General features: G+C 40.6%; 1 protein-coding gene across 2 annotated transcripts in view; it reads left to right on the top strand.

The window, feature by feature from the left end:
* LOC124004336 (eyes absent homolog 2-like) overlaps nt 1-12910 on the top strand; it is a 60262-nt gene that overhangs the window by 25818 nt on the left and 21534 nt on the right. Inside the window, exons 1-3 of one of the 2 annotated variants that reach the window (XM_046313165.1) lie at nt 10261-10376; nt 10704-10772; nt 12404-12444. The gene's annotated coding sequence lies outside the window, so the exon portion shown is untranslated. Of the gene's footprint in view, nt 1-10260; nt 10377-10703; nt 10773-12403; nt 12445-12910 lie in introns of those variants that run through there. The other variant, XM_046313164.1, reaches the window with a different exon arrangement.

Genomic DNA, 12910 nt, shown 5'->3' with positions numbered 1-12910 from the left:
CTTGAGAGGATCTGCAGAGAGGAATGTGAGAAACTTTCCGAATACAATTGTGCCAATCTTGTAGGATCATACCCAAGAAGAATTGAGGCGGTAAAGGTTCTTCAACACAGTACTGAGTAAAGGGTCTGAATATTTATGTAAATAAATTTTTAAATAAAAAAATATATATATAAAATATATAATATATAATAGTTTTATTATTTTCTTTTTTTTCTCTTTTTAATAAATTAGCAAACATTTCAAAAAAACAGTTGCTTTGCTTTGTCATTATGGGATATTGTGTGTAGATTGATGATAAAAAAAAGTGATTCAATGTGTTTTAAATTAAGGCTGTAAGCTAACAAAATGTGGAAAAAGTCAAGGAGGTCTAAATACTTTCCGAAGGCACTGTGTATACAGTACTAGGCAAAGGTTTGGACACACCTACTCATTCAAGGGTTTTTCTTTATTTTTTAAATAATTTTCTACATTGTAGAATAATATTGACAACATCAAAACTATGAAATAACACATATGGAATCATGTAGTAACCAAAAAAGTGTTAAACAAATCTAAATATATTTTATATTTGAGATTCTTCATAGTCACCCTTTGCCTTGATGAAAGCTTTGCACACTCTTGGCATTCTCTGAACCAGCTTCACCTGGAATGATTTTCCAACAGTCTTGAAGGAGTTCCCACATATGCTGAGCACTTGTTGGATGCTTTTCCTTCACGCTGCGGTCCAACTCATCCCAAACCATCTCAATTGGGTTGAGGTCGGGTGATTGTGGAGGCCAGGTCATCTGATGCAGCACTCCATCACTCTCCTTCCTGGTCAAATAGCCCTTATACAGCCTGGAGGTGTGTTGGGTCATTGTCCCGTTGAAAAACAATTGATTGTTCCGCTAAGCCCAAACCAAGTGGGATGGCGTATCGCTGCAGAAAGGTGTTTTAGCCATGCTGCTTAAGGGTGCCTTGAATTCTAAATAAATCACTGACAGTGTCACCAGCAAAGCACCATCACACCATCACACCTACCCATCCAGGCGGCTTCACGGTGGGAACCACACATGCATAGATAATCCATTCACCTACTCTGCATCTCACAAAGACATGGTGTTTGGAACCAAAAATATCCATTTTGGACTCATGTCCATTGCTCATCTTTTTTTGGCCCAAGCAACTCTCTTCTTCCTATTGGTGTCCTTTAGTAGTGGTTTCTTTGCAGCAATTCGGCCATGAAGGCCTGATTAACACAGTATCCTCTGAACAGTTGATGTTGAGATGTTTCTGTTATTTTAACTCTGTTACTTTAACCTTTTGGTCCTACCTGGCACGCAGGCGTCCCATCTAGACATCTGGAAATGCAAATGTGCTACGCTAAATGCTAATAGTACTAGTTAAAACTCAAATGTTCATTACAATACACATGCAGGGTATTGAATTAAAGCTACACTCGTTGTGAATCCAGGCAACAAGTCAGATTTTTAAAATGCTTTTCGGCGAAAGCATGAGAAGCTATTATCTGATAGCATGTAACACCCCAAAAGACCCGCAGGGGACGTAAACAAAATAATTAGCATAGTCGTCGCTACACAAACCGCACAAATAAAATATAAAACATTCATTACCTTTGACCATCTTCTTTGTTGGCACTCCTAGATGTCCCATAATCACTATTGGGTCTTTTTTTCGATTAAATCGGTCCATATATAGCCTAGATATCGATCTATGAAGACTGTGTGATAAACGGAAAAAAATAGCGTCTTATAACGTAAAGTCATTTTTTTAAATAAAAAAAGTTGACGATAAACTTTCACAAAACACTTCGAAATACTTTTGTAATGCAACTTTAGGTATTATTAAACGTTAATAAGCGATCAAATTGATCACGAGGCGAAGTATATTCTTTATTATTATTATTAGCTGTCCGTCTGGAAAAAATGTCAGGGTAATTCTCAACCAAAATATCCGGTCGGAGACCGGAGGAAATGCGTTGCCTTGCGTCTGTTTGACCAAGAAACAAAGCCTAGGCAAATGACAAGACTCTAGACAACGTGTGGAAGCTGTAGGTATTGCAACCTCAGCCCCATTAAATGTGGTTCACCTTTATCAATGGGTTCAATGGGTTCGCGCATGGATATATATTTCCATTTTCAGTGATCAGATTTTCCTGCGCTTTTCGATGAAACGCACGTTCTGTTATAGTGACAGCCGTGATTTAACCAGTTTTATAAACGTCTGAGTGTTTTCTATCCACACATACTAATCATATGCATATACTATATTCCTAGCATGAGTAGCAGGGTGCTGAAATGTTGCGTGATTTTTAACAGAATGTTCGAAAAAGTAGAGGGTAGGATTAACAGGTTAACGCATTTATTTGGGCTGCAATTTCTGAGGCTGGTAACTCTAATGAACGTATCCTCTGCAGCAGAAGTAACTCTGCCAGTTTCATCATGGCTCTTGATGGTTTTTGTGACTGCACTTGAAGAAACTTTCAAAGTCTCCCGTCTGTCCAGAGCTGCTAGAGCCTTCCTCCTCTCCAGTGCTGCTAGTCTCCCGTCTGTCCTGAGCCGCCAGAGCCGCCAGTCTATCCTGAGCCGCCAGAGCCGCCTGTCTGTCATGATCCGCCAGAGCCGCCTGTCTGTCATGATCCGCCAGAGCCGCCTGTCTGTCATGAGCCGCCAGAGCCGCCTGTCTGTCATAATCCGCCAGAGCCGCCAGTCTGTCATGAGCCGCCAGAGCCGCCAGTCTGTCATGAGCCGCCAGAGCCGCCAGTCACCCCCACAACATGATGCTGCCACCCCCGTGCTTCATGGTTGTGATGGTGTTCTTCGGCTTGCAAGCATCCCCCTTTTTCCTCCAAACATAACGATGGTCATTAAGGCCAAACAGTTATTTTTTTGTTTCATCAGACTAGAGGACATTTCTCCAAAAAGTATGATCTTTGTACCAATGTGCAGTTACAAACCGTAGTCTGGCTTTTTATGGCGGTTTTGGAGCAGTGGCTTCTTTCTTGCTGAGCGGCCTTTCATGTCGATATATAGGACTCGTTTTACTGTGGATATAGATACTGTTGCACCTGTTTCTTCCAGCATCTTAACAAGGTCCTTTTCTGTTGTTCTGGGATTGATTTGCACTTTTCGCACCAAAGTACGTCCATCTCTAAGAGACAGAACGCTTCTCCTTCCTAAGCGGTATGACGGCTGCGTGGTCCCATGGTGTTTATACTTGCGTGCTATTGTTTGAACGTGGTACCGTCAGGCATTTGGAAATTGCTTCCAAGGGTAATTTTCTGGTATTGTACAAGCTGTTTAAAGGCAAAGACAACTTAGTGTATGTAAACTTCTGACCCACTGGAATTGTAATTCAGTGAATTTAAAGTGAAATAATCTGTCTGTAAACAATTGTTGGAAAAAAGACTTGTGTCATGCACAAAGTAGATGTCCAAACCGACTTGCCAAAAACTATAGTTTGTTAGCCAGACATTTGTGGAATGGTTTTAATGACTCCAACCTAAGTGTATGTAAACTTCTGACTTCAACTGTATGCAAAAACAAAATATTTTCAAACATTCCCAGACTTGAACAGTATAGCATATTTTTGTTTATATCTTCATCAGATGTTGTATTATATAATTTAATTTTCTCATTTTTAAAGACAATCCTAGACCTGGATAGTGAAGGGTGTTACTTTATTCATTCCTTTTATGGGAACGTTCTATTATTTAAAACAGCAGTTTTGGTGTCCAGGAACATTTGGTAATATACAGTTTATCGACTACGAGAGCTACTATTGACCATACATCACCTTGGCTCCCTGACACATTTACGGTCTGACCGTGTTTATGTTTTCCTTTCGGTCATTAACACAGGCACATAAGTGGTTTTCTAGAGTCCTTTACCCTCTCCACAGTAGGAATACTATGATTTACTATGAAAACAGCCTGTACTGCAATGACTCACGACACCGTGTTTGGAGAAGCTGGGAGGTCGGCTGCGTCAGCAGGAGTTGCCAAAACATATGTTTCATCATTATGTGCAATGTATTTCTTTGGGCTAATGTGCTAATGTGAAAAGCTTTAGCCTCTGTAGATATAAAGTAGACCCTACACAGACTTTTTTTTGTCAAGTCTGCTGTTCAATATTGTGCGTCATAACCTATGTAACTCCAATCCTCTTTCAAATGTTCTAGTTATAAGAATTTGAGCTTTCTCTTTCTACGTGATGAGATGTCTTAATTGAGCTTTTTTCCATTCTGGGGCGGCAGGGTAGCCTAGTGGTTAGAGCGTTGGACTAGTAACCGAAAGGTTGCAAGTTCAAATCCCCAAGCTGACAAGGTACAAATCTGTCGTCCTGCCCCTAAACAGGCAGTTAACCTAGGCATTGAAAATAAGAATTTATTCTTAACTGACTTGCCTAGTAAAATAAAGGTAAAAACAAAAATTTATCTCTGTCTCTCGTGCAAGTGACCTCTATCTCTCTTTCCCTCCCTCCTCTTTCTCTCATCCCCTGGGGCCCTATCTCGTTCTGCTGTGCAGTTGCTAATATACCTCTTGTCCCTATCTGTCTTGCCTCTCCTCTGTCTCTGTCAGTCTTATGTCGGTGATGAGGCCACAGTGAGCAGAAGTGTTCTGCATGGCCAGATTGAGGTGCCCTAAAGGCACTTATAAACCGGGTGGTTCGAGCCCTGAATGCTGATTGACTGATAGGCATGGTATATCAGGCCGTATACCAAAGGTATGACAAAACATGTATTTTTACTGTTCTAATTACATTGGTAATCAGTTAATAATAGCAATAAGGCACCTCACAGGTTTGGGCTGAGGGCTGCGTCGAGGCGTCGTGCCTAAGAACAGCCCTTAGCTGTGGTATATTGGCTGTATATCACACCTTGGCCCTTATTGCTTAAATATACCACTGTCAACATCAGGGGAGTGGAAAGAGCTGTTGATTTTTGTCCTCAACCATGACGAACCCCATTACTCGCTCTTACTTTCAACCTTTCTTTCACTCTCAACCTTACTCTCTCTTACTCTCTTCCTATATATACATCTCACTCTCTCTTACTCTTCATTTTTGTCGTTCTTACTTGCAACCTTTCTCTCTCTCACCGTCAGTTATTCTCAGTTAATATCTTAACTTAATTGCCACACACAGGTTGAACAGTTGTAAGTGCTATGTACCAACACAGATATGTCTACATTGAAATTCCACTGTATCCACATATGTAATTGCTTTGTAAATAAAACAGTTTTCAAGCCACTTATTGAAAAGTGGGTCTGAAACTTACGGGAAAAAGTGACAATTGTTATATTATGTTTACAGTTACATAATATGTCAAATCAAGGCAGGAAAACTCATGACTGAAAACACATTTGTCGGGAGGATAGCACTACATCACATTTTTACGTTAGGTCATTCAATCTCCTTCAGCTGCAAGATGAGAGCATGTTCAAGTTGTTACGCAGTGAGGTTCTGGCTACAGTCCAAACACTTAAAAGACACACCCTATCCCCTCAGCCCTCAAATTAAGTGGACACTTTTGATGATGTATCATGATGTCTGATGAGTATACACTTGCAGGACAAGGGGCAAGGGAGGAAGGAATGATTTTTTAAAAAATGGGCCGGAAATGCAGCACTTACTCAGCCCCACCGGTAGCTTGTGGATGCTTTATATGCGCTATAGTCAATTATGATTGCATCTCTACTTATATTAACTACATAATTATTAATATATGCCTACTGTATAATAGCTAGCAAATGAATTAGCTAACTAATGTTAGCCTGCCTACCTGGATCTTCTGAAAAAGAAACAATTTCCAAACCAAACAAAAACATATTTACGAGACGTGTTTGTGCCGTCATGTGCATTCGTAGCACAATTTCTAACTTATTTGCATTCGTTTTTTCTTACACTTGTATGTTGACTTCTCCATTGATGTTGTTTTGAAGTTTTGGCTGACTTTTCTTCGCGGGAATACAATCGTCGCAAATTGAATTATGGGTAGTTTCAGGCCACGGATTGAACATAAATGTACACTCGCAAACTCGACTAAAAACGGGGGCTGAGGGGCTTACGTTGCAAACTTCCCTTGCTTGGCTATTCATTTGGACGGCCCTTCAAGATGGTGACGGGGATTCCCCCAAGGTCATAAGGTGAGGGTAAGTGAACCGCAGCCTCTATTTCTTTCAGACAGTAATTACATGAATCCAAACCCTTTTTCACTATGTTTGTTCATTTATTTTTTCTTACCAAGGAAACCTGGACACAGGTTTTGATTGAAAACAGTGCTTAGAAACACAACAAAATAAATGGAATATTGAATGATCCATCACAACTCCCAAAAAAACATTTTCAACCTACATCTGTAAAATGATTGGTTGTCTTCCTCTCAGGCTTCCATGTCTTCTCCCTGGACCTCCTCAATGTCCACCTCTTGAACATCAGACTCTGAGGCCTCATCTTCACTGTCACTTTCCAACCATGTTGAGGATGACTCGTTGTCAGGCTCAAAAAAGCCTAAAATTTGCCAAACAAGGACCAGTTGCACTCTGAGGCGGCTGATGTTGGTGGTATTTGGAGGATGACGGAGGCAACCGGGGAAAGAGCTTCAGAGCCACAATGTCCCTTCCACCAGGTGGCTGATGAGATATGTTGGCACGACTGCCGTATAGCATCTCATCCCAAAGCCCTTGCTTAGAACTGTACTTCGGCCAGACTGCTAAGAACCTTGCCCTCATTCAGGCCAAGGTGGCGAGACACGGTAGTGCACCAGACAGGATGCTCTTGCCAGCATACTTGGGGTCCAACATGTATGCTGCGGTGTGTATGTGCTTCATGCTTTTTGATGTATTTCAGAAATGCAGTTCCCTCTACTTGGAGCAACAGTGAATTGGGCAGGGCAGTACGGATTTCTTCTCGAACATCTGTAAGCAGAGTCCGAACATCAGACAGGATGGCATTGTCTCCCTCAATCCGTGCAATGGCTACTGCTATAGGTTTCAGGAGTTTCAGGCTGCTTACCACTCTCTCCCAAAATACATCATCCAGGAGGATCCTCTTGATGGGGCTGTCCATATCGGCAGACTGTGATATGGCCATTTCTTGGAGAGACTCCTTCCCCTCCAGGAGACTGTCAAACATGATGACAACACCACCCCAACAGGTGTTGCTGGGAATTCTTCTCACTTTGCTTGGTGAGGTAGATTGGTGCTGTGACTTGATGAACCTTCACATACCTAACCATTTCCTTGGCTCTCTTGTAGAGTGTATCCATTGTTTTCAGTGCCATGCTATCCTTGAGGAGCAGATTCAATGCATGAGCAGCACAGGCAATGGGTGTGATGTGAGGGTAGGACTCCTCCACTTTAGACCAAGCAGCCTTCATGTTCGCAGCATTGTCTGTCACCAGTGAAAATACCTTCTGTGGTCCAAGGTCATTGACGTCTTCCTTCAGCTCATCTGCAATGTAGAGACCGGTGAGTCTGTTCTCCCTTGTGTCTGTGCTCTTGTAGAATACTGGTTGAGGGGTAGAGATGATGGAGTTAATTATTCCTTGCCCATGAACATTCGACCACCCATCAGATGATTGCAATACAGTCTGCTTTCTCTATGATTTGCTTGACTTTCACTTGAACTCTGTTGAACTCTGCATCCATTAAATGAGTAGATAAAGTATGTCTGGTTGGAGGGGTGTTTGCTGGGCAAAGAACATTCAGAAATCTCTTCCAAATACACATTGCCTGTGAGCATCAGAGGTGAACCAGTTGCATACACAGCTTGAACAAGACATTCATCAGAAATTATTTGACTACGTTACTCTATTGAGTAAAAAAGTAGAGGGCCTTTTGTCAGATGTTGCTTGTTGTGAGTGTTGAGGGAACTTGATGCACATGGCCAGATGATTCTGCATCTTTGTTGCATTCTTCACATGTGATTTGACACAGTATTTGCAAATGTACACAGCTCTTCCTTCTACATTCGCTACTGTGAAATGTCTTCACACATCAGATTGTGCCCGTGGCATTTTCCTGTAAAGATTAGAAAAAAATTGTAAAACAAAAATCAAATACAATTGTGTAAAAATCTAATAAAAGTACAGATAAATAGTTAAGCAGTTAGATAAACAACTCCTTTGTAACATAAATGTTTTAAAATGAAACATGTATGGAAACAGGAGCTAAAAAAACTCCTCAGTTAGCAGGCTCAAACAAGCTAAAACCTACATGGTAGCAAAAACTATCTAGCAGAAATTAACAAGTTGGAAATGATTTAAACACACTTTGCTTTAGGCTACTATTTACTAGTTAACAATTAATCATGTATGTCATAAAATATATTCACTCAACCCAGTATTGTAATCAAAACTTGCCAGAAAGCATGTATAGTCATTGGCTCAGACAGTGTAGTAGTGTGGGCTCAACAGCTTCTCATTACTGTGCAAGATCTTGAGAATCAGCTGTACATGTGATGGAAGAGTGCACTGCACATGTGATGGAAGAATGCACTGTGCATGCAGAGGGTTGCAATTCCATTGAATTGGGAATAGTTTAACCAAAATATGCCACAAGACCTAGAATTGCCTTATGTGTAGCCCACAAAAAAGTTGAACTTTTTTAATGAATTTAAGCAAAATTCCCCAAATTCCCAGGCTTAACGTCCCATGGAAGATTTCCCCAAAATTCTGGAAATTTACCCAGAAAGTTGCCAACCCTTTGCAACCCTAAGCGCTGGTTGGTATTCAGACTTACCTTATGCAGGCCTGTGATGTGCTCTGCAGGTATGGTTCCCTTGCGCACACTGAACACATTTAATTCAACCGCTGAAACCCTCCCAGTTGCTGGCCATCAGATTTTCTTGTGGAATTTAATTTGCTAGGGGTTTCAGTAAATGTGTCTAAAGCCATCCCTTCAAATACGGTGTCCCTTTAACTTTAACTCCGGGATCGTGAATACAGCCTCAAGCTCATTACCATAACGCAACGTTAACTATTCATGAAAATCGCAAATGAAATGAAAATTAATCTATTTGCTCTCAAGCTTAGCCTTTTGTTAACAACACTGTCATCTGTCAGCATTAGCATTTTGCGTTAGCATTAGCAGGCAACATTTCACAAAAACCAGCAAAAACATTCAGGTTGTGGAATTATGAGGGAATTAAGTCAAGGTCAGAATATGTGTATCTGAAGACATACCTCTGTCACACCTCCATTTATGTGATCTCCACCCCAAATTTATAGCTGGCTGGTCCATGCTTAAGTTCAAGGTCAGAATACCTGTAGAAGGACAGAGAAAGAAGGGGTTAGGGAGATAACAGTAGGGACAGGACGACTCCAGGAATAGCTTGTTGGCTTCAACTCTGTCCCTCCCTCACTCTCACTCTCACACACACACACACTCCCATCCTTATGTATTGTAGTCCATTTTACTGCTTGTTTATTGTTATTTGTTTATTAAATATATTAGGATAGCTATATATTAAGGTAAAGGTGTCATTATGCTAAACTGAATTGGGATATATTACCAGGCAAAAGTTTGGGCACACCTACTCATTCCAGGGTTTTTCTTTATTTCCTACATTGTAGAATAATAGTGAAAACATCAAAACTATGGAATAACACATATGAAATCATGTAGTAACCAAAAACAGATTCTTCAAAGTAGCCACCCTTTACCCCGATGACAGCTTTGCACACTTTTGGCATTCTCTGAACCAGCTTCATGATGTAGTCTCCTAGAATACATTTTAAATAACAGGTGTGCCTTGTTAAAAGTTATTTTGTGGAATTTCTTTCCTTCTTAATGCGTTGAGCCAATTAGTTATGTTGTGACAATGTAGGGGGGTATAGAGAAATTCGTCCGATTTGGTAAAATACCAAGTCCATATTATGGCAAGAACACCTCACATAAGCAAAGAGAAAGACCTGACGGTCAGTTAATCCAGAAAATCTCAAGAATTTTGAAAGTTTCTTCAAGTGCAGTTGCAAAAACCTTCAAGCGCTATGATGAAACTGGCTCTCATGAGGACCGCCCACAGGAACGTAACTTTTAACAGTTACTGTATATTTGTACTTTGTGTATATTAGCATTTCACACTTCTGTACAACATAAATGTGACAGTATGTCCGAGTTTACGTGTGCTTCTAGGTCATTCTAAGTAAGTGCTTTTCATACAACTCTGCTCTGTCCGATTATGCAGTTAACTTGACCTAGTTTACCTCCCCGCAGTCATTGTGATGTGACACCTCTGTACAGGTGCCACGGTGTTGAGACGGAGAGAGAAGCAAAGAAGTGGGGAATTCTTCTGTGCTTTCCCAGGAAACTATGTCATCCGTCAAGCTCTTACTAACAAACAGCCATTTTGACTGACGAGGAAGAAGAAACGGGTGTAATTTGACTGTTGTCTGTCAGTGGCGTCCCTTATGGTGCATTCTTATACTGTATCAACCTCGTCAGCTCTCTCCGACTTGTAGCATGTCTGTCTGTCTGTCAGCCTGTCTGTCCGGCTGTCAGTCTCTTTTCCCCTGTCAAAAACTCAATTTTTTCCGAAACCTTAAATCACTCTGTGAACTCTCCAAGTACGATAATTATCCCCTGCTCTTTTGGCCCAAATTTGAGTTCTGTTCCAACTTTTGAATAAGTCAGTGCCCGAGGCATGTTGCTTTGTGTCAGTCAGCCGCATACTTCTAATGCTTATTCACTATTGTTTCCACAGGAAAGCTGACGGCGAGGACCTTGAGTGACACCCTTGCCAGGGAAGAAAACCCTCTCTTTACAGAGTCAAGTAAGTAGACATTTGCAAAATATACAGTGCCTTCAGAAAGTATTCATACCCGTTGACTTATTCCACATTTTGTTGTGTTACAGCCAGAATTCAACATGGATAAAATAAAATAAAATCTCACCCGTCTACATACTATACCCCATAATGACATGTTTTTTTTTAATGTGAACATTTATTGAAAATGAAATACAGAAATACAGAAATATCTCAAAATCACAATCAACTTTCAACTAAGAATCGAGTTTTAGGAATTTTTCAAAGAATAATGTGCAAATATTGTACAATCCAGGCGTGCAAAGCTCTTAAAGATTAACCTAAAAAGACTCAAAGCAGTAACTGCTGGCAAAGGTGATTCTGTTCACTCAGGGGTGTGACTTGTTAAGCACTATTTAATTTACTCTTGAACTTATTTAGGCTTGCCATAACAAAGGGGTTGAATACTTATAGACTCAAGACATTTCAACTTTTTATTTTTTATTAATTCGTAAGAAATTCTAAAAACATAATTCCATGTTGACATTATGGGGTATTGTGTGTAGGCCAGTGACACAAAACCTGAATGTAATTTTTTAAAATTAAGGCTGTAACACACTGTATTTTCCTTTAAAGAAACAGCAGGTATTTAACCTAACTTAAGCAGTGGAATCAAAACTAATCCAATTGTATTTGTCACATGCGCCTTAGTGAAATACTTACTTTACATGCCCTTATCATTCAACAATGCAGTTTTAAGAAAATACCTAAAAAAAGTAAGAGCTTCTTATAAGCTTCTGGGTTGAGTTCCACTCCTTGAAAGCGGCAGTGTCATGCAGGTGAAAGAGGACCCAAAAGCGACTTGGCGAAAACAGAGTCTTTAATCCAGTAAAGTAAATACAATCAAAAAAACACAACTTTCACTCGAAATGACGAGGACAAACTGGAGACTCGATCTTGAACAGCAGGTGAACAGCAGGTTGCCTCGGGAAGGCACTTGAACCAGACAGACTCAGACACCTGCTCACCACGCAGCATCTGAGGAAAACACGACACGACAGGGCGATACACAAACACAGCACGGTGAATACTAAACAAGGAACCGACAGGGCAGGTACGGGAAACAAGGAGTGAAATAGGGACTCTAATCAGGGAAAAGGATCGGGAACAGGTGTGGGAAGGCTAAATGATGATTAGGGGAATAGGAACAGCTGGGAGCAGGAACGGAACGATAGAGAGAAGAGAGAGCGAGAGAGTGAGAGAGGGAGGGGGAGAGAGAGGGATAGAAAGAGGGAAAGAACCTAATAAGACCAGCAGAGGGAAACGAATAGAATGGGGAGCACAGGGACAAGACATGATAATAAATGACAAAACATGACAGGCAGTTCTACCCTTTAGCTCAGTGCGAATGTTGCCTGTAATCCATGGCTTCTGGTTGGGGTATGTATGTACAGTCACTGTCGGATCAGACTGGTTTTATCAAATGTCATACTATGGCATTATGGTTAAGTGTTGAAATTGGAATCGTATAAAGCCTTTTAACACTGTGAAATCATATCTCAAGTTATTTATTACCCTTTTAATTTCTCAGTGAATATTATTTTTTTAGTGGTATTTATACATGTTTCTCTGTTTCTTTCATTTGTTTTCTCCTCTAGGGACACTAAGACTCCATATCAGACTCTTCCTTCATCTGCAAGTGAGTGTTGTTGAGATTTTAGTCATCATTGTCTTACGTTAGATAGCACGTTGATTTCGCCTGCACTGATCTGTCTTGTATCTTGCAAATGGTAATAGGATAGCTCAAAAGTAGTTATGCTACAATGTGCTGTCTACCATTTGAAAATATTACCAAGGGGACATCATCTGCTGAAGCTAAAACAATTAGTATGCCAATAAGGTTGATGCTTTTGTGGTGAGGAAGTCTTAGTCGCTCCATTTTACATATAGCTAAGAACTATAGTGCTTCAATGAGCAGTATTTCTGAAGTTTGACTATGGCACAAAAGCTAGCATAATATGTCCAAAATTAACGTTAGCTTGATAACTTTAGCTGAGCAAGTCACTGAAATCATCTTTGACTGCAACGATGCTGCTAACCAACCAGCTACCTACTGCACTCACAATGCTGCACACACAATGTTGAATCTTCCAACAAAAGCTAGC

Source organism: Oncorhynchus gorbuscha, linkage group LG18 (assembly GCF_021184085.1).
Source record: "Oncorhynchus gorbuscha isolate QuinsamMale2020 ecotype Even-year linkage group LG18, OgorEven_v1.0, whole genome shotgun sequence".
NCBI lineage: Eukaryota > Metazoa > Chordata > Actinopteri > Salmoniformes > Salmonidae > Oncorhynchus > Oncorhynchus gorbuscha.
Note: the sequence above shows the minus strand (reverse complement) of the source record. Positions and strands in the feature narration are given on the sequence as shown.